Raw genomic sequence first — 27,709 nt, 5'->3', positions numbered from 1 at the left:
GTCTTAGATGTGGCCATGCCTTCAGGGATCATGTAGTCTACTAGAAAGAATAGGACAGGATCTAAACAATAAGCCAGATTTGCAGAGTTTGTTTTTCAGGCATCCAATGCTCCTTTCCCACCCAAATCTGTTGTCAAGTGGAAAGAATCTTACATACTTTGGCATAATGTCTGCTGTGGTATTCCAAGGGGATCTGATCTTACACGATAACTTTCTAGCATGTAGAAAGGTCAGTGACCTTTTTAGAATAATGAAACTCACTATGTTTGCTGGTGTTTCTCAAAGGGTGGCCTACCGACCAACTACATTGAACTCACTTGAAGGACTGTATTAAAAGTGTAGATTAGGGGCGCCTGGGTGGCGCAGTCGGTTAAGCGTCCGACTTCAGCCAGGTCACGATCTCGCGGTCCGTGAGTTCGAGCCCCGCGTCGGGCTCTGGGCTGGTGGCTCAGAGCCTGGAGCCTGTTTCCGATTCTGTGTCTCCCTCTCTCTCTGCCCCTCCCCCGTTCATGCTCTGTCTCTCTCTGTCCCAAAAATAAATAAACGTTGAAAAAAAAAAATTAAAAAAAAAAAAAGTGTAGATTAACTGACTCTCTACTAAATTAGCTGATTCAGAATATTTGAGGGCAAGATCTGAGAATCTGCATTTTAACATACAAGGTGACATTTATCCACAAGTTTAAGAACTGCTGATGTGTGAAGTCATCCATTCAACTTAATCATTTAGGCTAGGCTTCAGATGTGAAAAACTCCTTCCCTGGAGTCGCTGGTATACAGATATGACATCCTAAATACATTTGATTTATTTAACCCAAAAGGAATGCAGATCAGCTGCTATTGGATGATGCCCTTGTTTTTAGATACTTTTAAACAATATTCATATACCTTTGAATCCCATTTGCACTCTGAGTATGATCTCAGTGCAGAGGTCAAGGTGGTGAACTTAAAAAAAAAAATCTTTTGTTTTTAGTGGATCTAAGATTCATTTACCATAGTCCCTGGGAGCACAGGTAGAATACCAGTTTTGGCTTATTTTTGTATGAGATGCAATGAGGAAAAAGCGGAGGGAAATGCAACCCCAAATTTCTTTTCTTCCTTAATCATGTTATTCGAAGTTTGGGGAAATATCTGGGAGAAAGCATTAGATTTAGGGGAAAAGGCATCTAAATCATACCCAAGTACTAAATAATGAAAACATTGACCTCTGGATGGCTAGGATTGATCTTACAATAGTGGGGAAGAACAAAAACCTCCATTACCATAAAGGTGATTTAGGGATAGAAGTCTGACCTTTCTTCATTCTGTAAAAGTTACATTATTAAAGACCCAGTCAATTATGACACTGCTGAAGTGAAATATTGTTATTATGTTCTGTGGGGTTTTTGCTCTAAAGAAAATTCTTGATCATTTTATTTGTTTTGTGTGTGTGTGTGAAGTCTAACAGATAGACTAACAAAAAAGTACACATACTGTGAAATGCTAAGTGGCAGAACCCAGGCAGAGAAAATGAAATGTTTCTAGAAAGACAAACAAAAAAAAAAAACCCTAAAAGACCATTTTACTTTATCTCTATCCCTAGAGATATGATTAATCCCCTCACCCTCCAAAAGCTGTTGGGGTGGTGTTTCAGGGTACTGTGAGAGGTATTTACTGAGTATCCATACTGTGTCCATCATTGTGCTAGATGCTAGTTTAGGATCACCCCAATTTACTCCTTTTTGCATTTTTCTCTTGAAAAGGAAGAAGTGATGCAGACATTAGGTTTGCCTATAACGCACCTGAACCAGATGTTCAGTGGGTTCAACAATTCAGTCAAAAATGGATTTTTGGCATTTATTAAAACTACCCCCCACTCCTTTCTACGCATTGCCTTTAGTTAGTTGAACCCAACCTGTCTGCCTTCTGAATTTGGTCAGCCTACTTTGTGCATGTAGACACAGAATTTGGTATTCAAAAAAAATATGCTTCACAAAATATCCCAAGCTACCCAACTTCGGTTGAATTGCTTGAGTCGCTCTCGAAAAGCCAAATTGAAAACAGGAAAAACCTAGCCTTGGCTCATTCAACTTAAGGATTGAATTCCCAGACAATATCAACCCTGATAAAATATGAGGCTAGATAAAACACGGTACAAGAGGATCATTTCGAGGACTGATCAAGTGTGGGAAGGCGCTCTTTATTGCTACTGAGATTTCAAGGCAGAACAGAAGCTAATAGTCTCTTTGGTAGTTATCGTGGGGTAGGTGTGACTTCAGGGTCATAGATAAATAAAGGTGATTACCATCTGTATACCCAGACACTATACAGTCCCTCAACTCTGCAAATTCCCATTATGCCCATCCAACAAGATTTTATTACAGGTCAATAAATAAGAGGGAAGGAGTGCAATTGTAGCTGGTGCTCTGAGGCGGAAGGAAAGGAACACGGCTGCATTTAATTGTGTTGTGATTGTTATGTTTGGCTTCAGGTTTGCATTCAGTTAATCATAATTTGTTTCTCAAGCAAGTTTTTTAGGTCTCCCTTCATAACGGACTCTTCAATCTACCTCCTCAAATGGCTTTTCAGTGCTTAACGAGCTTACTACAGTGGTCTCCTGTGAGGTAATAGCAATAAAGTTAAAAGGAGGGGAATCATGAATCACAAGCTTTGTTCACGGGCCATGGTTTTTCCCGGGTGTTAGCCTTAAGATGCTAATTAATGGACACCTCATCAATCAGCTGGTAGATAGACACTTGCGTGCTTGCTCAGCGCAGAGGAGGATCTAGCCTCTGTAGCCCCATGCTACTTTGGGTTAATATCAATCTAACCACCATGCCTACATCTCTATGTATTCTGGTGGAATAAAGAGGGGATGTGACAAAATGTGGATATAGGATGGAAACAAATCAGTGTAGAAAATAAATAATAAGGCTGCTTGTTGTCAGGGTCAAGATTATAGTTGGTAGGTAAGATAGGGATATTTGGAGAGCTTTGCAACTTGTGTGGACATGGCAATGAGTCTGTGAAAACACATATATGGCCTATTATCTTGGAACACTGGCTCCTTAAAAAATATAATCTTAAAAAAAAGTGTGGCATAATGACCTCAGCTCTATATTTTCAATTCAGATCTTGCCCACTACTGCTGGAAGTCCCAGAGGGTGGTGGCCCAGTTAGCAGTGGCCTTCTTCTAGTGGGAGTATTGAAGTAAGGAAGTAATTATTATGCTCTCATTGTAGACCCTGAACTTTATTATAAACAGTAGGAATCTGGGGAATAAAATGATAAGAAAGGCAAGATTCTTGCTCACAATTAGCTTCCAGTGTAATGGAGGGGGGTGGGGTGGGTGGGAGTCTTATATACATAGAGAACAATGCACAAAATCATTGATTCCTAGAACCTTAAGGGACCTTAAAAAGCATCTAAGTCAACCAACACTCTGGTGCTCTCATATTCCTCAATCATATCAGTTAAAAGGTTACCTGGTATCTGTTTGAATGCCTATAGTAATAGGGATCTCATTAATTCTGGAGGTCATGTACTTGGTATTCAGATGGCCACCAAATTCTTCTCCTTGACACCACTCATTGTAAGTGTATTGCCTTCATTCATGTGATATTGAAAGTAGTAGCTATGTGTCATAGAATTTCTCTTCTTATTTTTAAAAACCGTATCTTGTTCCCTCAACAATTCTATTAAAAGACAATGAATAAGCATAAAATTTTATGACACAAAGAGTCCTTAATATAGAAGTAAAGAGAAAGGAGAGTTGAGTTGGGCTGGGTTGTCGAGAAAAATAAGGTGGTGATACTTGAATTATTTAGCTGTCTATTTCCTAACTTCCTAGAATTCAAGTTCCATGAGGGCAAAGACAGCCTTATTTATCATTGTATTCCCAGAACCTACAATTTTGCCTGGTAAATAGTGGGAGCTCAATAAAAAGGAGATAATTTGGAGAAAATAACCTGAAGAATGTCTCTTTGACCTGTCTTACCATAACATAAACCATAAATTTAAAACCACTGAGTGAAAAGATATTTACTGGGATAGGCTTGCTGCATATAGTGAAGAATGGACATAAGTACAATAGCTGAAATAACAAAAGTGCCATGGAAAATGTACACTTACACAGTCTATAAACTAATTGCTGTAAAGTTTGCCAAAAGATCTTGTCTGCTGGAAACCTCCAAGGGGGACTAACAAAAGCGTTTATTATAGTTTTGGCATTTGTTTCAATTTTGTACAGATTCTTACTGGTTTGGGAATTATGAAAGGAGAAGAGCAAAAGACAGGGGATCAGAGTCTGTTGCTTTAGCCAACCTACCAACATCTCTCCCTTACTTTCCCCACTTCTCTCTAGAGGTAGTGTCTTGTTTGACCAAAGACCACCAGGAGCACACCTCTAGTTGAAGAAGTTGGAGTTAATACTCATTGCAATGAGGAAGAACAGAAACCATAGAAAACCATGGGGTTCCTCAGTGAGAGAGAATTGGAAAGGACTTATTGTAGGATTTGGGCTGTAATTAGGTAATTTGAGGGAGGGCCTAAGGAAGCAGGTATTCTCTCTGAGTTGGGTGTTGGCAGCAAGTGGGGACAGTTCTATCATTGGATATCCCAATCCAGAGTTGAGGCTGAAGCTGTAAATGGTAAAGAAGACTTAGCTCCTTGTATTAGCCAGAAGAGAAAGATATTTGGTATTTTGTGGCTTGGGAAATATTCATGTTTTTGTTTGTGCTTAGATGAAAATTATAAAGTCACCTGTTTTCCTATATTATTGTGGTCACAGTCTGATATTGTCATTCAGTAAGATAGTTTATGCCCAGCAGGGAAACAACATGGCCTGTCTGTGAGTGCCAGACCAGCTTCTAGCAACACCGAAGCCAAAGTTTCAGACCTGTTCCCAGAAATCAGGGCTTTCTTAGCAACAAAAGCATGGAAGCTGGAGGTGGCTCCTACAATGGCAATATTTTCTCTTCTCCAAATTAATCATTCACTAGGCACTGACCCTACACTCAACTAAGGGAGAGTCTTGCTCGAAGGATTTTGCCAATGTATAATCTTGATTTTGTTGATTAATTTTTGTTCTTCACAGGGTCAATAGATACTTGTAGGTGCTACTACAATATTTTGTCATGGTCTATCTGTGGTCTCCAAGATGCTTTTGAAGGGCATTCACAGAATTACTCAATGTGGCCAGTCTCTTCCCATTTGTTCAGTGTCCAAATTTTTCCTCTTCATCTCAAACATTGTTGAATGAAAAAGATACAAATACCCCCCTCTTTGCACACTGGGCTCCCTCCCATTGAGCACAAACTAATTGTTGCATGTACCTACATAGCCTCTGCTGGTGCAGTTATAAAGACTATTAGTGCTCACTGGGAATTGATTCTGCATAATATATTAGGCCACATTCTACCTTTCAGTTCATTTAGGAATGTCCTCCCTTTGCTCAAGATAATTAATATCGTTTGGCCACCTGCAAAACATTGTAAACCAGCTAGTAAAGAGCCGAAAAAAAACAATTAATTTTTACTCATGGTAGGTCTTCTGAGCAAGACTTTCTGGGTCTCATATAATGCTGTGGTTTGGACAATGATTAATTGAAAGAATAAAAAATATATCCAGTGGAACAGTCTCCTCCTGCTTCCCTAATGTTTCATGATTTGAGGAGCATTGGGCAATTTCACTGTGTGCCCCTCCTATGAAGAATGAGCTTTCCAAAGCTAGGACTCTGTGTGAACTATAGGGAATCTTCTGATTCTCATGCACATAGCCTGAGATGTTTAGATAAATACAAACATAACTGAGCCTTAGAAAGATATGTAGCATTGGAGAGAAGATGGGTGAAATGACAGAGTTGCTGGAAGTTGCAGACTGGGTATTAGGAAAGAGTTGATTTGCATTCAAATGGTCAGATTGCTTCCACTGTAGCTCCTGAATAGCAAACTGTTGCTCAGTCTTTGACTCTCACCAGACCATGGAAATGAGCCACAGAAAGTGTTATTGACTGAATCCCTTGGCCATTTTTTAAGAATTGAAGTATAGTTGACACACAATGTTATGTTAGGTTCAGGTGTACAACATAGTGATTCAGCTGCTCTCTAGGTTGTGCTGTGCTCACCACAAGTGTAGCTACCATCCATCGGTCACCAAACAACGCTATTGCAATATCGTTGAAACCATGCCCCATAAGGTTACTGAAGTTGAAACTAGCAGAAAGTTTAAAGTTGTTTTTCCGAGAACAGCCTTCCCCCAATCAGCTATTGTGCCTCTTTAAATCCCACCAGCAAACTCACTAGCTGTCTCTGGAGAAGTCTGGACTCAAGATCACCTGATATTGTTCTAGCCGAGGAACAAGCAAGGCCCTGCATTCTTTACCCAAGATAACAAGCCCAAGACTCCATCCAGTTTATACCACCTCTCAGAGCATGCCCATGGCCCCTTCTTCCTGTGCTGAGAGAACCTCCTGATATCAGTAGCTAAAGGTTGCCTTGTTATGATGTGTGCACCCCAACAGTGAACATGGGATATATGTTACATACATGTTTGCTCAGTGCACATGTGCCATCTTTCCTCATGAATAGTTACAAGATTCCTCATCTTTTTCATCAATACAATATGTAATCTCAACCATCGTGATTATGAGGTGGATTTGAGCCTTGCCTCCTATTTCCTTGTTTGGCTGCCTCACATACCCTCTCCTTGCTGCATACCTGATGTCTCAGTGATTGGCTTTGCTGTGCCTCAGGCAGACAGACTTGGGTTTGATTACATCATTGACTATGTTCCCTATGCTGGGCCTTTCATTCCCATGACTTATTCATTCCATAACTGGAAGCCTGTACCTCCCACTCCCCTTCATTCATTTTGCCCATCTCTCTACCACCCTCCCCTCCAGCAACCATCAGTTTGTTCTCTGTTTCTGCTTTTGTTTGTTTATAAGTTTGTTTTGATTTTCAGATTCCATGTATAAGTGAAACCATACAGTATTTGTCTTTCTCTGACTTATTTCACGTAGCATTATACCCTCTAGGTCTATCCATGTTGTCCCAAATGGCAAGATCTCATTATTTTTAATGGCTGAGTAATATTCCTTTGTATATATATATCACTTGGCTTTTTATTATTCTTTTTTTTTTTTTAATTTTTTTTCAACGTTTATTTATTTTTGGGACAGAGAGAGACAGAGCATGAACGGGGGAGGGGCAGAGAGAGAGGGAGACACAGAATCGGAAACAGGCTCCAGGCTCTGAGCCATCAGCCCAGAGCCTGATGCGGGGCTCGAACTCACGGACCGCGAGATTGTGACCTGGCTGAAGTCGGACGCTTAACCGACTGCGCCACCCAGGCGCCCCTCACTTGGCTTTTTAAAAATCTACCTGGTAATACCATCAAAACAGGTTCAGAAAGAAATGATAAAATAGTATTTCGTTTTAGTAGTAGTGATAGTTTTTGGTTTCTTCCCACTTATCCAGCTTAGATCTTGTGTCTCCAAATCTTCCTTTTCAATTTTCATTTACAAAGGGAACTTTATTTTTTAGCAAGGTAAAAAATATATATAACCTTATATTAATTTCAGGTATACAACATAGTAATTCCATATTTGTATGCATTACAAAGGGATCACCACCATAATTCTAGTTACCATTCACCACAATGGAATTGACCCCTTTCACACTTTGTGCCCACCCCCATCCCTTCCCATTTGATAACCGCCAGTCTGCTTTCTGTATCTATAAATTTTGTTTTGTTTGTTCATTTATTTTGTTTTTATATTCTACACATAAGTTAAATCATACAATATTTGTATTTTTGTGCCTGACTTATTTCATTTAGCATAATACTCTCGGGGTCCATCCATGTTGTCACACATGGCAAGATTTCCTTCTGTTTCCATGGCTGAGTAATATTCTATTGTGTATATTTACCACATCTTCTTTATTCATTCATCCATTGAGAGACACTTAGGTCATTTACATATCTTGGCTATCATAGATAATGCTTCAATGAACATAGGGGTACATATATATAACTTTTCAAATTAGTGATTTGCTTTCTTCAGATAAGTACTCAGAAGTGGAATAGCTGAATAATATAGTAGTTCTATTTTTAATTTTTTGAGGAATCTTCATACTGTTTCTATAATGACTGCACCAATTTATATTCCCACTAACAGTGCATGAGGGTTCTTTTTTCTCTACAACATCTCCAATACTTTTTATTTCTTGTCTTTTTGATAGTAGCCATTCTGACAGATATATCTCTTTGTGGTTTTGATTTTCATTTCCCTGATGATTACTGATATTAAGCATCTTTTCATGTGACTGTTGGCCATCTGCTAAGTTGTCTTTGGAAAAATGTCTATTTAGATTCTCTGCCTATTTTAAAATCAGATTGTTTTTTGTTTGTTTTATTTTGGAATTGTATGAGTTCTTCATATATTTTTCATATAAGCCTTATTGAATATATGATTTGCAAATATCTTTTCCTATCCAGTAGGTTGCCTTTTTATTTTTGGATGATGTCCTTCATTGTGCAGAAGCTTCTTAGTTTAATGTAATCTTGTTTGTTTATTTTTGCTTTCATTCCCATGGCTTTTGGAGTCATAATCAAAAAATTTTTTGCCAAAAGCAATGTCAAGGAGTTATTGCCTATGTTTTCTTCTAGGAGTTTTATAGTTTCTATCTTTACATTCAAGTCTGTAATCCACTTTGAGTTAATTTTTACATAAGATGGTGATCTAGTTTCATTCTATTGCATATGGCTGTACAATTTCCCCAATACCATTTATTGAATAGGCTGTCCTTTTCCCATTGTATATTCTTACCTCTTTTGTCATAAATTAATTGACCATATATGTGTGGATTTATTTCTGGGCTCATTATTCTGTTCCATTGATCTATGTGTCTGTTTTTATGCCAATACCATACTGTCTTGATTACTATAGCTTTGTAGTATAGTTTGAAATCAGGGAGCATGATACCTTCACCTTGTCCTTCTTTCTCAAAATTGCTTTGGCTATTTAGGGTCTTTTGTGGTCCCATACAAATTTTAGAATTATTTTTTCTAGTTCTGTGAAAAATACTATGTAATGCCCTTTTTTTTTTGTCTTTTATTACAGTCTTTGTTTTAAAGTCCATTTTGTCTGATATAAGTATAGCTACCCCAGCTTTCTTTCCATTTCTATTTTCATGGAAAGTCTTTTTCCTTCCCTTCACTTTCAGTCCATGTGTGTCCTTAGATCTGAAATGAGTCTCTTTCAGGCAACATATAGATGAGTATTGTTGTTGTGTTTTATCTATTTAACCACTATACATATTTTGATTGGAGAATTTAATCCATTTACATTTAAAGAAATTATTAATAGGTATGTACTTATTGCCATTTTGTTAATTGTTTTCTGGCTGTTTTGTAGTTTCTCTCTGTTCCTTTTTTCTCTTGCTCTTTTCCCTTGTGGTTTGATGAATTTCTTTAGTGTTATGCTTAGATTCCTTTCTCACTTTTTGTGTATCTACTGTAGGTTTTTGCTTTGTGGTTACCATGAGGTTCTGTCTATCTATATCTATATCTATCTATCATCTGTTATCTATCTATCTATCTATCATCACAGTCTATTTTAAGTTGGTAGCAACTTAAATTTGAATGTATTCTAAAAACTCTACATTTTCCTATGCCTTCCTCATGCTTATGTTTTTGATATACTTTATATCTTTTTATTTTGTGTATCTCTTAACTAATTATCATAGTTATAATTAATTTTTACTACTTGTGACTTTTAACGTTCACACTAGCTTTGTAAGTGGTTAATCTCCTACCTTTACTATATATTTGTTTTTACCAGTGAGATTTTTACTTTCATATGTATCCTTTCTATTAGTTAGTGCCTTTCTTTTCAGCTTAAAGAAGATCCTTTAACATTTCTTGTAGGGCTCATTTAGTGGTGATGAACTCCTTTAACTTTTACTTGTCTGGAAAACTTATTTCTCTTTCAATTCTGAACGATAGCTTTGCTGGGTACAGCATTCTTAGTTGAAAGTTCTTTACTTCAGCACTTTGAGTATATCATGCCACTCCCTTCTGAATTGCAGAGTTTCCACTGAAAACTCAGCTGACAGTTTTATGGGAGTTCACTATACATAATAAGTTGTGGGGTTTTTTTTTGCCACTTTTAAGTTTCTGTCTTTATTTGTAACTTTTGACATTTTAATTAATGTCTTGGTGTGGATCTCTTTGGGTTCATCTTATTTGTAACTCTCTTGCTTCCTTTCACAGGTTGAGAAGTTTTCAGCCGTTATTTCTTCAAGTGAATTTTCTGCCCCTTTCTCTTTTTCTTCTCCTTCTGGGAATGTTACTCTGCTTGGTGTTGTCCCACAGATCTCTTAAACTCTCCTTGCTTTTTAAATTTTTTTCTTTTGGCTTCTCTATTTGGGTGATTTCAACTTCCCTGTCTTTCAGGTTGCTTATTTGTTCTTTTAATTTACCTAGTCTGTTATTGAGCCCCTCTAGTGTATTTATCAGTTCAGTTATTATATTCTTCAGCTCTGTGACTTCTGTTTTGTATTTTCTTATATTTTGTATCTCTTTTTTGCAGCTTGCAATATGTCCGTCCATTTTTCTCTGAGTTTAGTGAGCATCTTTTTGAATTCCTTTGAACTCTTTTTTTTTTTTTAAATTTTTTTTTTTTTTTTTCAACGTTTATTTATTTTTGGGACAGAGAGAGACAGAGCATGAACGGGGGAGGGGCAGAGAGAGAGGGAGACACAGAATCGGAAACAGGCTCCAGGCTCTGAGCCAGCAGCCCAGAGCCTGACGCGGGGCTCGAACTCACGGACCGCAAGATCGTGACCTGGCTGAAGTCGGACGCTTAACCGACTGCGCCACCCAGGCGCCCCAAGAAAAACCAACTTTTATTTTATTTTTTTTTTTAACGTTTATTTATTTTTGAGACAGAGAGAGACAGAGCATGAACGGGGGAGGGGCAGAGAGAGAGGGAGACACAGAATCGGAAACAGGCTCCAGGCTCTGAGCCATCAGCCCAGAGCCCGACGCGGGGCTCGAACTCACGGACCGCGAGATCGTGACCTGGCTGAAGTCGGACGCTTAACCGACTGCGCCACCCAGGCGCCCCCCTTTGAACTCTTTATCAGAGAGATTACTTATCTCCATTTCATTATAAGGCCTTTTACTGGTGTTTTGTCTTATTCTTTCATTTGGAATATATTCATCTATTTCCTCATTTTGCTTGACACTCTGTGTTTCCATATATTCGGTGAAACAGCTACCTCTCCCAGTCTTGAAGGAGTGGCCTTGTGTGGAGGTGAATCTTATTGTTCAAACTTGTTCTAGCTTTTGATTATCTCCTGAAACATTGTTATTGTCTAAGTAGCCAGATTTATTCTTGACAGGCCTCAGTTGTTGAGGCTATGACAGGATTTGTCAATATTCTAAAAGGAGTGACGTTAGCACCTAGATTAAGGCTGATTGAAAACCAGATCTTCAGGCTGCAGCTTTAAAGTATGGAAATATGTATTGGGGCGCCTGGGTGGCTCAGTCGGTGCAGTTTGCGACTTCAGCTCAGGTCATGATCTCACAGTCTGTGAGTTCGAGTCCCGCGTTGGGCTCTGTGCTGACACCTTGGAGCCTGGAGCTTGCTTTGGATTCTCCCTCTCTCTCTGCCCCTCCCATGCCCATGCTCTGTCTCTCTCTGTGTCTCTCAATAATAAGTAAATGTTAACATTTTTTTTAGAAAAAATAAAAATAAAAACAAAAATAAAGCATGCAAATATGTATAGTCCTGTGGGACTGCAATCATAGACTCTGGTGACTTCCACCTCAGGAGATCAAAAGGTATCTCCGGGATGACACTTGCAAGAACTGAAGCTTCAGATAAATGTATAAGCTCATTTCTGGGAGGCACCAACAAGCTGCAGTGAGGCTAACAGAGGACACAAAGATAGTTCTTTACCTATGTTCCCCCTGAGAGTGCCTCTGTAGCCTTTAGATGTGTGGTAAACCTGAAGCCTGTCCTTCAGGTTGAAGCTCCAGGACAATTAAATGAGCCTTTTTCACATACAGACTGGGGATGTGTTTTGGTTGTAGTATGTGTTATGCCCTGGGTATGGTATCCTGTCTTTCTACTGATACAGTCCCATGGGGCCCAGGAGTACAATCACCTCTGGCCACCAGAGCCAGACAACAAAGAGGTGTCCCTGTGTGGACTGTTCCCACCCAACGGCTTTAGCAAAGCTGCAGGAGGCTTTTGGGGGTGGGCCACAGCTTGTGGCTTTCGTGAGGCTAGGAAAAGAGTGTTGGGAGCAAGGCATGCTCATAGTTTTAGCAATGTCAGAGAAGAGTGCTGGGGGCAGGGCCACCTATGGCTTTAGCAAGGCTGGAGAAAAGTGTTGAGAACGAGGGATGCCTTCAGCTTTAACAAGGTTGTACCTGCACATGCTCATCTGCTGTAGTAAGGTAGAGGGGGCATACAAGAAAATGGCATTCTCCAGCACCTCTGTCTGAGGGCAGTCCCAACTAATTCTTGCCTGTCCAGCAGATGCTTTAAGATTAGCAACTGAATTTCCTTCGCATATAATCCAATGGCCTTTCAAACTGCTGCCTCTGTGCTGGTTCCTGGGATGAGTGAGTCCATGTGTGAGCCCTTCAAAAGGAGTGCCTCAGATCCACACAGCTCTGTAGGTCTCCTGGATGTAAGCCTCATGGGTTTCCAAAGTTAGATGTTTTTGAGTCTGCACCTCTCTGGTGTAGGTCCCAAGGATTGGAGTGCCTAATATGAGGCACAAACTACTTGCTCCTCAGGAAGCTCTGGGTCATGAGATCCCCTCCTATTGGGTGTTACCATGCCAGGGGGATGGGTTTTTTTTTTATGAGACTACATCTCTGCCTCTCCTACTCATCTTGATGTGGCCCTTTCATTCCTTGTTTTGAAAGAATCTGTTCAACTAGTTCTCAAGGTTTTTTTCAGTAGGAATTATTCTGTATGTAGTTATACTCCATATATACCTCTAAATGTAGGTATACTCCATATACCACAGAATTTAGGCTGTCATTGACTCTGGCTATAAATGAAGCTTGCTCATATCATGTAAATAAAACCTTTAAGGTGACAATATCATGGGACTCCCTTAAAAGTCAGCCAGCAGAATAACAATCAGGGAGAGTGATGGTTAATTATATGTGTCAACTTGACTGAGCCATGGGGTGCCCAGACATTTGGACAAACATTATTTGGGTGTGTGTGAGGATGTCTCTGGATGTGATTAACATTTGAATGGGTAGACTGAGTAAAACAAATTGCCCTCCCATATGTGGGTAGTCTCACCCAATCAACTGAATATCTGAATACAACAAAAAGGCTGAGTAAGAGGGCACTCCTCTAGGTTGACAGTTGAGCTGGGACATTGAACTTTTCCAGCCTTCAGAGTCAGAGTGAAACACTGGCACTTCTTGGGTCTTGAGTCTATAAGCTTCCAGATTGAAACTTACAGCATTGCTTCCCTAGCTCTCAGGCTTTTGGACTCAGACTGGAACTGCACATTGTCTTTCCTGGATCTTAGCTTACTGGCTGCAGATCTTGGGGCTTTTCAGCCTCCATAAGGGTATGAGCCAGTTCCATATTATAAATAGACTTATTCTTTCTTTTTCTTTCTTTTTTTTTCTTTCTTTTTTTTTTCTTTCTTTCTTTCTTTCTTTCTTTCTTTCTTTCTTTCTTTCAAGAGAACATGTGTGTGCACAAGCGGGGAAGGGGCAGAGAGAGAGGGAGGGAGAGAGAGAGTCCCAAGCGGTCTCTATGCTGTTAGTGTGGAGCCCAATGCAGGGCTCAGTCTCACAAACCATGAGATCATAACCTGAGTCAAAACCAAGAGTTGGATACTTAACCAACTGAACCACCCAGGCGTCCCAATTTTGTTTCTCTTGAGAGCCCTGTCTAATACAGAGAAGTTACTCTTTTCTCAAAAATGGTAAGACTATGTATAATTAGAAGAATTCAATAAAAATATTTTTTTCAGGTTTTCCTACTTGCCATAGTTATTTCAACTCCAGATAGAATTGACTAATCAATTTAGGGAAATACTGATTTGGTCAAATAGCTGACCTGTTATAGTACAACAACAAACAAGTTCAGTCAGGCAAGCTAGTCATTTTAATCAAACCACTATTCATCTTAGTTCTTATTAACTAGTTCAAACTTTCCTCAGCTGGTCAAGACTGTCAAAACCAGCCAAGGAAATAGTTTGAACTACTCTACCATAGATAGGAACCATATAAGCTAGTTAAGAGATATAATAAGACTTCATCAGAGGGGCACAAAGGGCAAGCTTTGGCTGATATGACTGAATCAAGTAAAGCAGTTGCAATGGTTTGTCAGTCTATCAGTAAGTTTCATCCAACTGAGGGTAAGTTTAGTTCATCTTTCATTTTGATTCATTTTGAATTATTTGACTGATCATTTTGGCCGAATTAACCAACCAATACCGTAACTTCATAGAGGCACACACTTTTAAGGGGCTGCATTTTTTGAATCTAATTAACAAAAACATACACATAGGTAGCACATACATAAGAGGTCCATGAACCCTGAAGGTGGTCAAGGCAAACTATTAAATGATTGAACCAAATGGTGTAACAAGTGTAATCTGTTTCCTTCAGTTGTCCATACTGGAAAAGACCCTGCTGAATAGAATCTATACAGGAAAATAGTATTGCACAGTCAGGATGGTTTGTTGGTCATCTCTCACTGCCAGTATAAAACCAAATATTCAAAGCAATGTATCAGAAAAAGTAATAAAAGAGAAAAATGGTTACAACTTCCTACCTGATCTCAAAAGATTTTATTCATAAGAAGAGAATCCCATATCCTGAAGAAACATTAATTCGATTCATGTTCTACTCCTTTGAGGATTACAGTATAAATTATTTCCCCATTGCCTGGCTCCTGCCCTGAATAAATTTCAAAGATTTTTTTTTTCCTCAAAGAAAAGCAAATTAAGATTTTTACTTCTACCTCAAAAGCTAACCATGTCACTGCAGTCCAGAATGGTGTCAGAATATAAGTTGAATTCTGTAGGTGGGCTATAAAAAACCAAACCGAACCAAAAACACCAAATTTTTTCAAGGTTTTGGGGTTAGGAGAATAAAAGCTATTTGGAATATAATACAGAAACAAAATTCAGAGGCAGAGTGTGCAAAAGCAGTCCTGCAATTTTCTACTTTGAGGAATCCTGTGGCTAATGTTTAAACCCAGGCTGACATCTCCCTGCCACCCTGCATTCTTCCCACCTGTATCTTGAAGGGAGAATGCTTTTCTACACTGCACTGCGCTGTTTTTCAAACTGTGGTCACAGCCCATTAGTGAATTGTGAGATAAATGTAGTAGGATAAGACTCACCTATTTTTTGCCTTTTCTTTCTTTTTTTCTTAGTGAAACAAAATAGAGTAGAAAATATTAGAGTGCATGGCCCACGGTAATGGTAGTATTATTTTATGACTTTTTGTGTGAATCTTGTGATCATAGTCTGTGTGTGCGTGTGTGTGTGTGCACGTGCGTGTGTGTCTATCATGTATGTGTCATGTATGTGTGCTTTTACTGGGTCATATGTGAAATATATTTCTTACAAAAGCCCGTGGTCAAAAGGTTTGAAACATACTACTTAAATGTGAAAAGCATGTATTTTACAGTTACACAAATCTGGTTTCCAAAAGTGTACCCAGGGTTGGGGACTGGAGGAAAATTGGTCGGAGTGATCCTCCCAGGCAGGTAGAGAAATTATTTCTCTGGCATGTTTAGCATTGCCAGTTTATGTTAATCATAAAAAAGAGCTACTAAAGTCAGTGTTATTGTTTTAAAATTCCTTACTGATGATGTACTTCCTTATTTCCTGTACCCATGATCTATTGTGCACAACAAATATTTTTGAGTAAATAAACCTAAGATTATTTTGGGCCTTTTACCAGTCATGTCATAATTTGGGCTTATATTAGCGTTGTGGTCAACACAGACTTCCAGTCTTTTTGGATGTAAATCTCTAGAAAGTCTTTACTCAGTTTGCCTTTGTTGACTCAATTTTTGAATATACATAAGAATCTTCTTTAATTTGGCTCTGTTGATTTGGGATACTTGTTGTATCTAATTGAGTAATATGAATCTTAATTCTGTCGTAGCTTTCTTTCCCAGCTTTATGAACTCTGGAGCAAAAAAATAAACGACCACCAACAACAAAAACAAATAAAATAAAATAAAATAAAATAAAAGCAAACAGCAAATAAAAAACTCTAACTAAAATGACAACAAAATGACCTTCATATCTGTACCCAAACTTAACTCAGACTATTTTAAGACAAATAATATCAAACAATGTGCTGCAAAAATCATATGCGTTATAAACCTATTATTCAGACATTTTGCATTTAGTTCACTAATTTGGGGTTGATAATTCTGTTGGCTGACTATAAGGTGGATTCTCAAGCATTCAAGATGGCACCTTTTGTCCTATCTGGTCGGCCCCCAAATGTGCATCTTTGGTTAAAAAGGGCATGCCTGACTTAGGCATTAACTTCCCTACTAAGCAATCAACCCTAAGCACTACTTATGGGGATCAAAAGGGCAAAAACATGGTCGATGGATGACAGAGTGAGTCAGGAGGTGGCTAACTTAGGGAAAAATTGCTGAGAATATTGCCAGAGGTGTTAAGAGTAAACTGATTTTAAAAGAGTAAGATTCTGATGTCATATAATTCAGAACTCACACAGAGTTACCTTCTAGATAAGTTAATCTTCTCAGCTTGCTGATTTCTGTTCTGTTCAATCTTGCAGTATAAAAAACCTTATAACCATTGTTCTGTCTCTTCCTTTGTTCCTTTACATCTGATCCAAGGAAAAGTTCTTTCTTTTAAGTCCACCAGAACTAGGTTCAAATTCTGCCAGTGCTTCTCACTAGCTCATTTTCCTCAGTGATAAAATATCTTGTAGTAAGTACTCAAAAAATGTTTCTTTCCTTTTTTTCATCTTCCCTTACAATATCTTTCTAATTTGTTACATTGCTACCACTATCATTAATCACTTCATATTCAAAATACTGAAATACATTTCTAGATCAATGAGATTTTAACCTTTTTACTGCCTCAACATAAAGGGGATATGACATGTTCTTATCAGCTTATCAGTAAAGTGGTTCCCCATTCTAGTGATTATCATCTGGACATGTACGGTGGAAAGGAATTTATCAGAATCTAAAGGAGCTATGTCTTGAAACAAACAAAACAAATGTATGAAGAAAGAAGGAAAGAAACAACAAGACCCCAGAGATTCTGATTCACTTCTGTAGGCAGCTGCCCATATGTCACAAAGAATCACTGTCAACTTTCTTGCTTCCAGGATCCTCTAAGATTTGGTTTTGTCTACCATATAACAACAGATAATACTAACTGACAGTCACATAAAACTTTACAGTATTAAAACTCTTTTACATATATATTTAATTCCCCTCTAACACACCATATGGTAGGTATTGATATCCCTGTTCCACTGATGAGGAAATGGGCTTAGAAGAGTTCAATATCTTGACAGAGCTGACATAGAGAATATGGAGCAAAGTAGAATTTAAACCTCGGTCATTCTGGTCACAAAATATGTAGCCTGGGTCCTGGCCGCTGTTGGCTCTCTCTGGTTCCCAGTACTTTTCTCCTTTGCTGCTCTTTAGCTTCTGGGCTCTCTAGTTTGATTCATGCCTTTAACACATTTACTTCTCAGATTGCATTGGTTGATTTGGGGCCCTGATCAGACATGGCTCCAGTTTCTGTTCAGGTCCTTGTATTACTCCCTTGCCCCATAAGACCGAGGTCAGATTGTTCCTGCAGATTTAGGAGTGCCCTTGGTCTTTTCTTCTATCGCTTCAAGTCCTTCAAGGCCTCACTGGATTCCTAGTCTCCACAAGGCCTTCTCTGAATAATTCAATTTAGTGTTTCTCCCTTGTCCGCCTCCCTTAAGTATTGTTTGTACTGCATAAATGAGCATTTTATCGTAAAATGTCTTTTCTAATAATTCTAATTCTAAAGGCTTCAGGGGAATGCCTTGTCTATTCACTAGGTTGTAGATTCTTTGTTGGCAAGGACTGTGTCTCCTACATTATTGTACCCCTCGTAATGTCTGATGTCATGCTAGATGCTCATACAACTAATGGATCGAATGTTTTCAATGGGACAACATTGATAAAAATAAAATGGAAATGACCACTGCTTGAATGTAATGTTCTGAAATGTGCCTCAAACATGAGAACCTCCACAGGAATCTTAAGAATTTTAGAACCTGTCCAGAGATTCTTTTGTTTTGTTTTATGTTTGGTTTTTGCTGCTGCTGCTGTTGTTGTCGTTGTTTTGGTTTAGTTGCATTCATTGCATGCCATCTGGACAGACTTTGAGCTGAAGTCTTGCTGCTGAAGTAGAGCCTGAGGAGGGCTCCCTTTATGATACGGTGAATGTCATTTTCTAATGTTTCTATGTCCCTTTCAGAAGCTTGTATGGAGGTCATCTTAAAGCCCTTCCAATCTCCAAGATATTTGAAAAGCAGTAGTGCTTGTTCTCTTTAATTCTCTGCCTCTTATAGTCTCAGTGCTTATCACAGTGGGAGATACATCACAAGCACTCAGTAGAGTTTGTTGAAGGATGTCTTAATATTTGCATCTTTTGCTATGTGAGGCAGTACAGGTGAGTGACTAAGAACATACTCTGGAACCACAGTGCCCGGGGTTAAGTCCCAGCTCTAGTACTTACGAGTGCTATGACCTTCGGAAAGTCACTTCCGTTTATCTCAGTTTCCTCACCTATAAAATGGGAATAGTAATAGGAACCACATCCCAGGTTTTAGTGTATATTAGCTACAATAAATCTATATAATAAAATTCACATAATAAATCCAGTGCCTGGAACATAGCCAGTGTTTGTTGTCACTAGCATTTTCCTTTTCTTTGCAGCCAGTATCTGTCTCATTTCACTGCTTGTCCATTTCTTCTGTATCACGTATAACTTACAGAAAAATGCAACCAGTGTTTATATATGGTATTTTCTAATTGTGTCCCACGTAGACTGTCTCTCACTGAGATATTTCCTCAGTGTGCTGAATCCTTAATATCTGTAATTACTGTAGAATCAACTGCTGAAATGCCCCCTCAGATGTGTGAGCAGTGTGAATGTGCAGCTATTAGGAAAACAGTACAGAAAAAGTAATAAAGTTGAATCGATTTGCATCATTCATGCATCATCCTTAATGTCCTTAAACATTTCCATTTATTGGGCTTAGTAAACTCAGACCAAGGTTGATATGTTGCCTGGATATTCTAGCGATTTTCCAACTTTAAACTAACTGTTCTCTAAATCTTCCTCTGCAGCTGCTAGTTGAAGCCAGTCTCATACATTCTTTGATGGGTTTCAGACTAAATCATTTTCCTGACTGAAGAACCCAAAAAGAGTCCTATATTTAAAAACAGATTTTTTTTTTGAGTGAGGCATTGGAGTGATAAATACTATATAGGTATTCACACTGCATCCTCCCTCCCAGTTTTGAAGAGTTAATATGATACTTTTTCTTGCTTTTCCTTGTGATGTCCTCAATAGAAATCTGAATGATCCTGTGTGCTGGAAGGCAAGAATGCATGCTCTAGCCACTGTTCACACTTCTTCTATTACTCTGACAAACCCTATTTTGGCCGTGCTGGTGGCAGATCACGCTATTGATTAACTTCTGGCTTTGTGGAGAAAGAATAAAGAGATTTGGCCCTATAATTATATTTTACTACTTGAGCATTAAAATTCCTTTTAGAGTGCGATTGGGGATGAGACTAGATAAAGCAAGTAAATATGGGACAGCAGGGCAAAATTGTTAAGCTCGTGTACTTTGGAGCCAGTCTGCCTGGAGAAACCCTGACTCTGCTGTTATCTATTTGGCCTTTGGCAAATTACTTAACCTCTTTGCGCTTCAGTTTCTGCATCTGCAAATAAGCATTTGCAGGAGTACCTGGCATGTAGTAAGTGTGCAGTAAAGGGTTCTGTTATTACTCTGGGGTAATATATGGAGGTTTGTTGAGGAGAGACAGTTGTATCTAGAGAAATTTCTAACAAAGCTTCTAGCAAGCTCTTTGTTGTCATCTGGTACTGCGTTAGAATTTACCTATAGGCATCATCTTGTTGTACTGTTCCTATGCAACTGGAGAATCCAATGTCTTAGTAGAATGTGGTAGTTAAGATGAGCCTGCAAAGTATTATTTCTCTCTGGATATTGTTTTCGTGTCCACTCTCATTGGGCATAGGGTGACTTTGGAGATGCGCTCTGAAAATCTCACCCTACCTGTAAGCATGAATGATAGTGTAGTATAGTGAGAATGGCATGGATTTGACTTCCATTTCTAGCACTATCATATATTAGATAACCTGGAAACTCTCACCCCACTCTCAGCTACGGAACACCAGAAATACTGGATAAATTAGCTTATTCATTCACCAAGTATTTTTTTTAAATAAGAGACTTATTGACTTATCATTTATATACTATATAATTCACTCGTTTAAAGCGTACAGGTAAAATATTTTTGTAGTCTGCTCACAGATGTATGCAAACTTTACCATAGTCAATTTTAGAATATTTTCATGACCTCGAAAAGAGATACCATACCCCTTAGCTATTGAACACCTTTTCTATGTGCCAGGCAGTGTTCTAGGTGCTGCAGAAATAAGTAAGCCAAATAGACCCAAATTCCTGACCTTGCAGAGTTACATTCTGGTGAATAGGACAAACCTGGTGTTCAAGGTATAGGAGTTTTCAAGACAGAAAGACATTTCCAGGGGCCAAGTGCAAAGAGGAAACTGTAAGCCATGGTGATACCCATGAGTTAACACTGTGGTTTCCCCGAGCGTGTTGGAAATTTGGATATGAGTGACCCAGGTTTGTGTTCTAACACCCACGCACAGTGTGAGAGTCGAGGCCAAGACCTCCATGGAAAACTGGGTGGCTTTGGAGTTTGAATTCAAACTCCTTGCATAGTCCAGAAATGTATAAGCAAGAAACAATAACATAAAGTGCTGGCATTTGCTGCCAAATGTTCCATGGGAGCAATTCTGCCGTCATGTCCAAATTCCAGCCAGCAGAAAGGAGGACGGGGAAAGAAGGTCTTCAAATCCCCTGTGATGACTACACTTGCAGGAGATACTTTGAATCATGAGCTAAAAGCCTAAAATTGAGAATTATGGACAAGTGAGATAGATCTGGGACCTGGATTCCTGATGATAATGGAGCTACCACAGTGGCCCTTGATTTTCTGTGTTAACGTAAGAGAGAGATACACTTCTATTTTGTTTCCATTATTATTATTATTATTTTCCTATTTGTGGCTGAATCTAATACCAATTAATACGAATAGTGTGAATAAAACAAAGGTATTTTCAAATAAACATCACTGAAAGAACCACCAAAGGATGTACTTCAGGAAAAAGAAAATTGAACTGAGAGGGAAAGTATGAGAAGCAAAACAGATTTTTGAGCAAATAAATTGGTGTGTAAGTGAATATATCAAAAGTAGCATTGATAACCCCCCAAAATTATAATAGTCTTGAAAGAGTATGGATTTTTGAATTAGAGAATAGAGACGTTACTTCACTTCTCTGAGTCTCAGTTTTCTCCTTTGTAAATTGGAAGAATTACAATAATATCTACTTAACATTAGAAGAATTACAATAATATCTACTTAACATAGTTACTTAAATATTGGAAATAATTTATGTAAGACTCTTGATATGCTGCTCAATGCATTCACTTACATTATGGCAAATTGTAGTATGAACAATTATGGAGACAACAAATGTTTGCTGGTAATCACAAATGACATTGGAGATGGCTGGTCCTTTGCCTGGGTAATGGCCATTTGACTATTTTCCCCAAATAGTTCATTGGGTAGCATTTAGTACACTGGGTCTTGTACTTTGGTTTGAGATTTAGCCTTCAGCCTGTTTGTTTAAACATCTGGTATTGTCAGTGTATTTGGAATAGATCTGTCACTTAGAGGCAGATGCATACTAACTATTCTCGCAAGAGTAATGTATAAAACTAGAATGTCAGTGTATTAATGAATGATGAACAACATGACTGCTACACAGAGCAAAAAAAACTTGTTTTGGCATGACCAGAAATTCTTGCCTTCAGGACAATCTACATGGGAAGCCAAACCATAATCAGAGTGTCAGTATATTAAATCACAACAAGAAATAAATTTCATAGGAACTGGAATATATAAAGTCTTTATGACCAATATAGGCAGATGGATATGGGAAATCAAGTCAAAATTGTGGGACCTTTAGCCAGTCATTTAATCATGGAATTTATTTAGCTTTGAATCAGGTTAAGGTGAGGCAGATGAAATGAATATTTAATGGAATAAAATGAAGACTGATACATCTCAGATAAGGGGAGGTCTTGCAACAGGAATGACATACTTGATTTCCATTGTCTCAAAGTTCTTATAGTCATTATCACAATAGAGATGGAAAGTCTTGCTAATGGAATCAGAACGCAAAATCCTTTGGCTAAGGTATTTTCTCGTCCTGGGCTGGGCACCGTCAAAGGCCAATATTTGTTCATTTTTTCCTGTGTCTGTCTGTTCAATTCCCCCTTCTCATAGCACACATTCTTCCTGTAGCTATGTTAGTAAAGTTAATCAGGTGACAGTATGATTCTGTTTGGCCTACAAAAATTCAGTTTTGACAACGATTTTGCCTATTATTCTTTTCATTTATTCTGTGTTTTCTTATTAATTCTGAAGGCAGTTTTATTGCCCTTGTTTTTAAGTACTTGTATATATATATATATATATATATATATATATATACATATATATATGGGGGTGGAGTATTTTATTGTAGGATGCTGTGTGAAGATGGTTAGTGATCCACTACTGATTATTTAAGACGCATTTTGGCTTCGCCTTATCACTGTGGAAAATACAAATGGCATATATGTTGTCCTTCTAATAGTGGAGAATGGATTTGCACTGAGTAATGTACACATTCGTTCACAAATTTCTAGTGGCTTAATTGCAGGGTATGCATGGTACTTCAGCAGCCCAGACCAGTGGGGAAAGAGAAGAAGCTTGGGACGTGACAGGATCAAGGCCCAAGATGAATGACGCACCTGTAGTATTGCATTTTGGAAGGGGACCCAAAGTCCAAAGTGAACTGGCATTACTTTAGGAGTTGATGATATATATAGTCATTCAGGAGACAAGGATGTAGTTAGAAAAATCCTTCAGGATGAAGCAGGTCTCCAGGCTGTAGCTGAAAGTACAAAGACAAAATTCATCCCTTAAGTAAGAGAAGTTGGCAATTGCTCAACAGGGAATCAGGATCCCAGTCACATGGGGCTGAGGTTAACACAGTGTCTACAAGGGATTATTTACCTGCCTACCCAGAAGCAGAAAGGTAGACAAACTGACTCGAAGGTAACTCTTGAAACTTAAATGCCATGATCTTCTAAGAATTTAGAGCATTGAGTGAGGGATGGGGGTCCGAGAGGCCCAAATTTATTCAGTTACTTCTGCTAAGATGAACTCCCTAATATAAGGGTTATGGAGAGAAAATTACCACTTTCTGAGAGTATTTTTAAGGAATTTTTTTGATCCAAATAATCTATAATGGAATTCAAAAAGTATGGATGAGCTTTAGGTGGCAATGATAAAAAATAAGAATTGTGTATATAATCTTATATATAACATATATATGATATAACTTAAATAAGATATATAAGGATATGCTATAAATCACATATAACTTATATAAGATATATATCATATAATATATGATATAATTTATACAAGATATATAAAGATACATATGTAAGATATATATAATATATAGCTTCTCTCACTATAGATGTTTGGCTTCTGTGATGAGAGGAAATACAGGTTTTGAGTGGCTAAAAAAAGGTTGCATATGTCTGGAATTGGTTTGGGTCGCTGGTATCTCCATGGCTACAAGAGTATCCAGCAGCAGAAGGCTACTAGTGAAAGGATGGCCTGAGGTTTTTTCTCCCTTCAAATATGTTTCTTGAACTAAATCTGAATTGATCAAAGGCATTTTTGAACAAAATCATTTTCCAGATATTGACTTGGATTATTGTTTCTCTTTATTTAAAAATTGTGAGCTCAACTATCACTTCTGTGTTTTTGTGACTACTAAACCAATATTTCTATCCTCCCTCTCCTTCTTTTAAATCCCTCCCCCCCCAATATTTCTACTGTTCAATGGATGTATCCAATTGGATGTCATAGGGGGCCCTCAAATTTGACAGATATAAAAATGAACTCATCATCTTCCCCCTTTCCCTTACTATATTTCCCATTTTTGCATATTGTATTAATGATACACAGGCTCAGGCCATCAGAGTATAATGGTTTTCCTTCGATTACATAGCCAGCAAATGGCAGAGCATGCACTAGAATCCAGATCTTCTCATTTCAGTCCTGTATGTTGTAGTGGATTGGGCCAGGTGTGAAATGATCAAACCCCTGAGTCTGACAATCAAGGCCCTTTACCACTTCAGCCTTGAACCTGCCTTTCCAAACTCACTTCCCACCACTTCTTCTCACGTTCTTTTTGCCCAATAATGCCGTGCTTCTTTTAGTTTAATAAGCACACTTGGCATTTTTTAGTTCCCAATTTAAAAAGTGATGGCCATAGGATTATAGTCACAGTCACAGAGTGCAGAGCAGGTGCTAGTGGACCCCAGGGAAGTGTGCCTTACTCAGATTTGGAATGCTAAGGACAATCAGGAAAAGACTCTTTGAGGACTTGACACTGTAACTTCTTTATGGCAAAGTCCTTGCCTGATGAGTTTTCCTCTGCAGAACCCTCCAGCCCTATGCTGTGTACCAAGTAGGCTCTGTCTGGCATTGTCATATGTCCTTTCTGGGGCTACCCCCTTATTTTAATGTAGTCAGTTATACTTCATTCTTTTCCCGATATTGGGAATGCGGTAATAATTAATACTCGAGAGTAGATATCTAATGATAGATTGAAAATCTGATTTAAGGTCTTTCCTAGATGGATTGTCCCTTTCACATGTGTCCTAGTATTAAACAGCAATGCAGATGACCACATTGTGGACCTCATTGTAAAAAAAAATCATATAGTAGCTAAACCTTGCAGAAGAGCCTATTTTCCTTTCATAGTAGTTATCATGGTTTGTCACCATGTATGTGTATAATTATTTCCTAGATATCCATCTTCACAAAAGATCAAAAACTCCATGAGAGAAAGTATTACTTCTGTTTTGCTCGGATTTGTATCCCCAGGGTCTAACACAGCGTGTGGCATGTAGCAGCCACTCAATAAATATTTGTTCAGTGAATGAATCAATCACTTAAATAGCCAAGATTTGATATAATTATTTTGCCACTTACCTTTAAAGGATTGTTTTGTTGATGGATATTGGAACAAAAAATGATGAGTGATTAAAACGTCTTTATATGTTGTGTTTTGCAATAAAAAGACAAGAGACATACAGATATACATGTATATTCATAGCCTCCTAGTAGGTCTCCCTGCTTCCACCCCTATTCATCTAGAGTCTATTCTCAGCACAGCAGCCAAAGCGACCCTTTAAAAAATGTAAACTAAATCATCTTACTTCTAAAATCCTCTATACATACAGAGTAAGACCAAATTCCTTACCATGGCCTACAGAACCCTCCACGAACCTGCCCCTGCTTACCTCTCTTCCTCTTGCTTATTCTACTCTATGTTTCTGTCTCTTGAACTCACCATGTTCTTTCTCTAATAAGGACCTTGGTGCTGGCTCTTCCCTTTGGCTGGAGTGTTCTTCCCTGTGTATTTTGCATGGTTTGCTCCCTCCTCAAAGAGCCCTTCACTGGCCACCTTGTCTAAAGTAAACCCCATCTGCCACTTATATATATATTTTTTACCTAGTTCCATTTTTACAGCAATTCTCATTATCTGAAATCATCTTATTTGTTTGTTTACTTTTGAGGGGTCAGTCTCCTCTACTATAATATAACCTCCATGAGGGTAGAAATCTTTGTCTGTTTTGCTCATTGTTGTATTTTCAGCACTTAGTCCGGAATAGAGTACACATTCATTAAATACACAATATACATCCTTATCTTTATATTAATATTGAATTAATAACTACTTTATTCTTATCTACTTCAAAAGACTATAGCTTTTAGGGGAGGAAACCATGCCTACTTTCCTTCAGCATTTTAGCCCCAGTGTCTTGAAGCCTGCTTAGGACATAATAAATGCTCAATAAGCATGTTTGAATTGAACATAGTCATACCCATAGATACAGGGATTGAATGCACCAATTTACTTTTAACATTACTGAGCCCTTTCTGAAATGATAAACACTTCAGAAAGAACCCAGAAATTGAGACAAACTTTGTTTACAAACCTTAAATATTTAACTAATGTGCAAATATGATTCGTTCTTCCACTCCACCTTTGGCAACCTCTTTGATTTCTTCAACCTAAAACCAGTCGCTTACCAAGTCATACAGGTTGTATTTCTATGTCCTTTCTATGTCCACTGACATTCTTCTAATAAAGACTTTCATTGCCTTTTATCTGGACTTTTACAGAAACCTTACATGTCTCCTTGCCTCCTTTCTCACCTCCTAGTCATCCAAATACAGGATGCCAGGTTAATCTTCTTAGAGTTCATATTTGGTCATATAATTTCTCCATTCAAAAAACTCTAGACCCACAAGGTATGTATGGCCCTGTATATTTGAACCTTGTCTACCAAATTAAGTATGGAATCTCATCCTCACTTTCAAAGCTCTCAGTGGTATTATACCGCTTGGTATTATATCATTTTCAGTGGTATTATATCATTTTCCAGATTTACTTTTTATTATCCACTTCACAAACCCTACCATCCTTTGAAACTTGAGTACTTGCATATCTTGGACACATCCGTTACTCTAGTCATGCTGTTTTTTCTAACTCAAATGCCCTCTTTTTCATACTTGTTTGCTAACATCCTTTCAACCGTATGTTAAATATCATCTCTTCTTTTCATGCCTTTCCTAAGGGAGATACAAGACAAATACCCAAATAGATGGCTTTCATGCTAGGTAAACTAAGATGAACTGAATCTCACACCAAAGTAAATAACAAATGTCTGTGAGATACAAAGCTCTGTGAGGACAGGGAATGTGTCTATCTTGTTCTCCATCATCTGCTCAGTTCCTAGCACAGCTTCTGGCTAAAGTAGATACTTCAGTAGATACTAAATAAAAATGTCATAAATAAATATTGAATGACCTAGAGAAGAGGAAAATCATACTCCATATCTTGAAGACAGGAACTTCTTTTCTAAATTTATGCTCATGTCCCTTATAGCCCTACATAATAGATGCTCAAGAACTATTTGTTAAATGTAATGGAAAACAGTGTCCTATAAACAGTGTCATTACTTGAATACTGATTATATTTGAACTCCATTTGTACTGGGCCAGTGTCATCAACAAGATGTAGGTCTGGGGCAAAATGATGTATTGCTATTTTACTGACAGATTCAGGGAGGATGGAGTCAAAAGAGGCCAAACCGAGGGCTTTATGGAGTCAATTAAAATCTCTACATAAAGAAGATTGAGTGGAAAACACTCAAAGGCCAAATAAAGTTCTCAGAAAGATGATCAGTCCAATGAAGCATTAGT

The sequence above is a fragment of the Leopardus geoffroyi genome, chromosome X (assembly GCF_018350155.1).
Source record: "Leopardus geoffroyi isolate Oge1 chromosome X, O.geoffroyi_Oge1_pat1.0, whole genome shotgun sequence".
Taxonomy (NCBI): domain Eukaryota; kingdom Metazoa; phylum Chordata; class Mammalia; order Carnivora; family Felidae; genus Leopardus; species Leopardus geoffroyi.
This window is presented reverse-complemented; position numbering follows the sequence as displayed.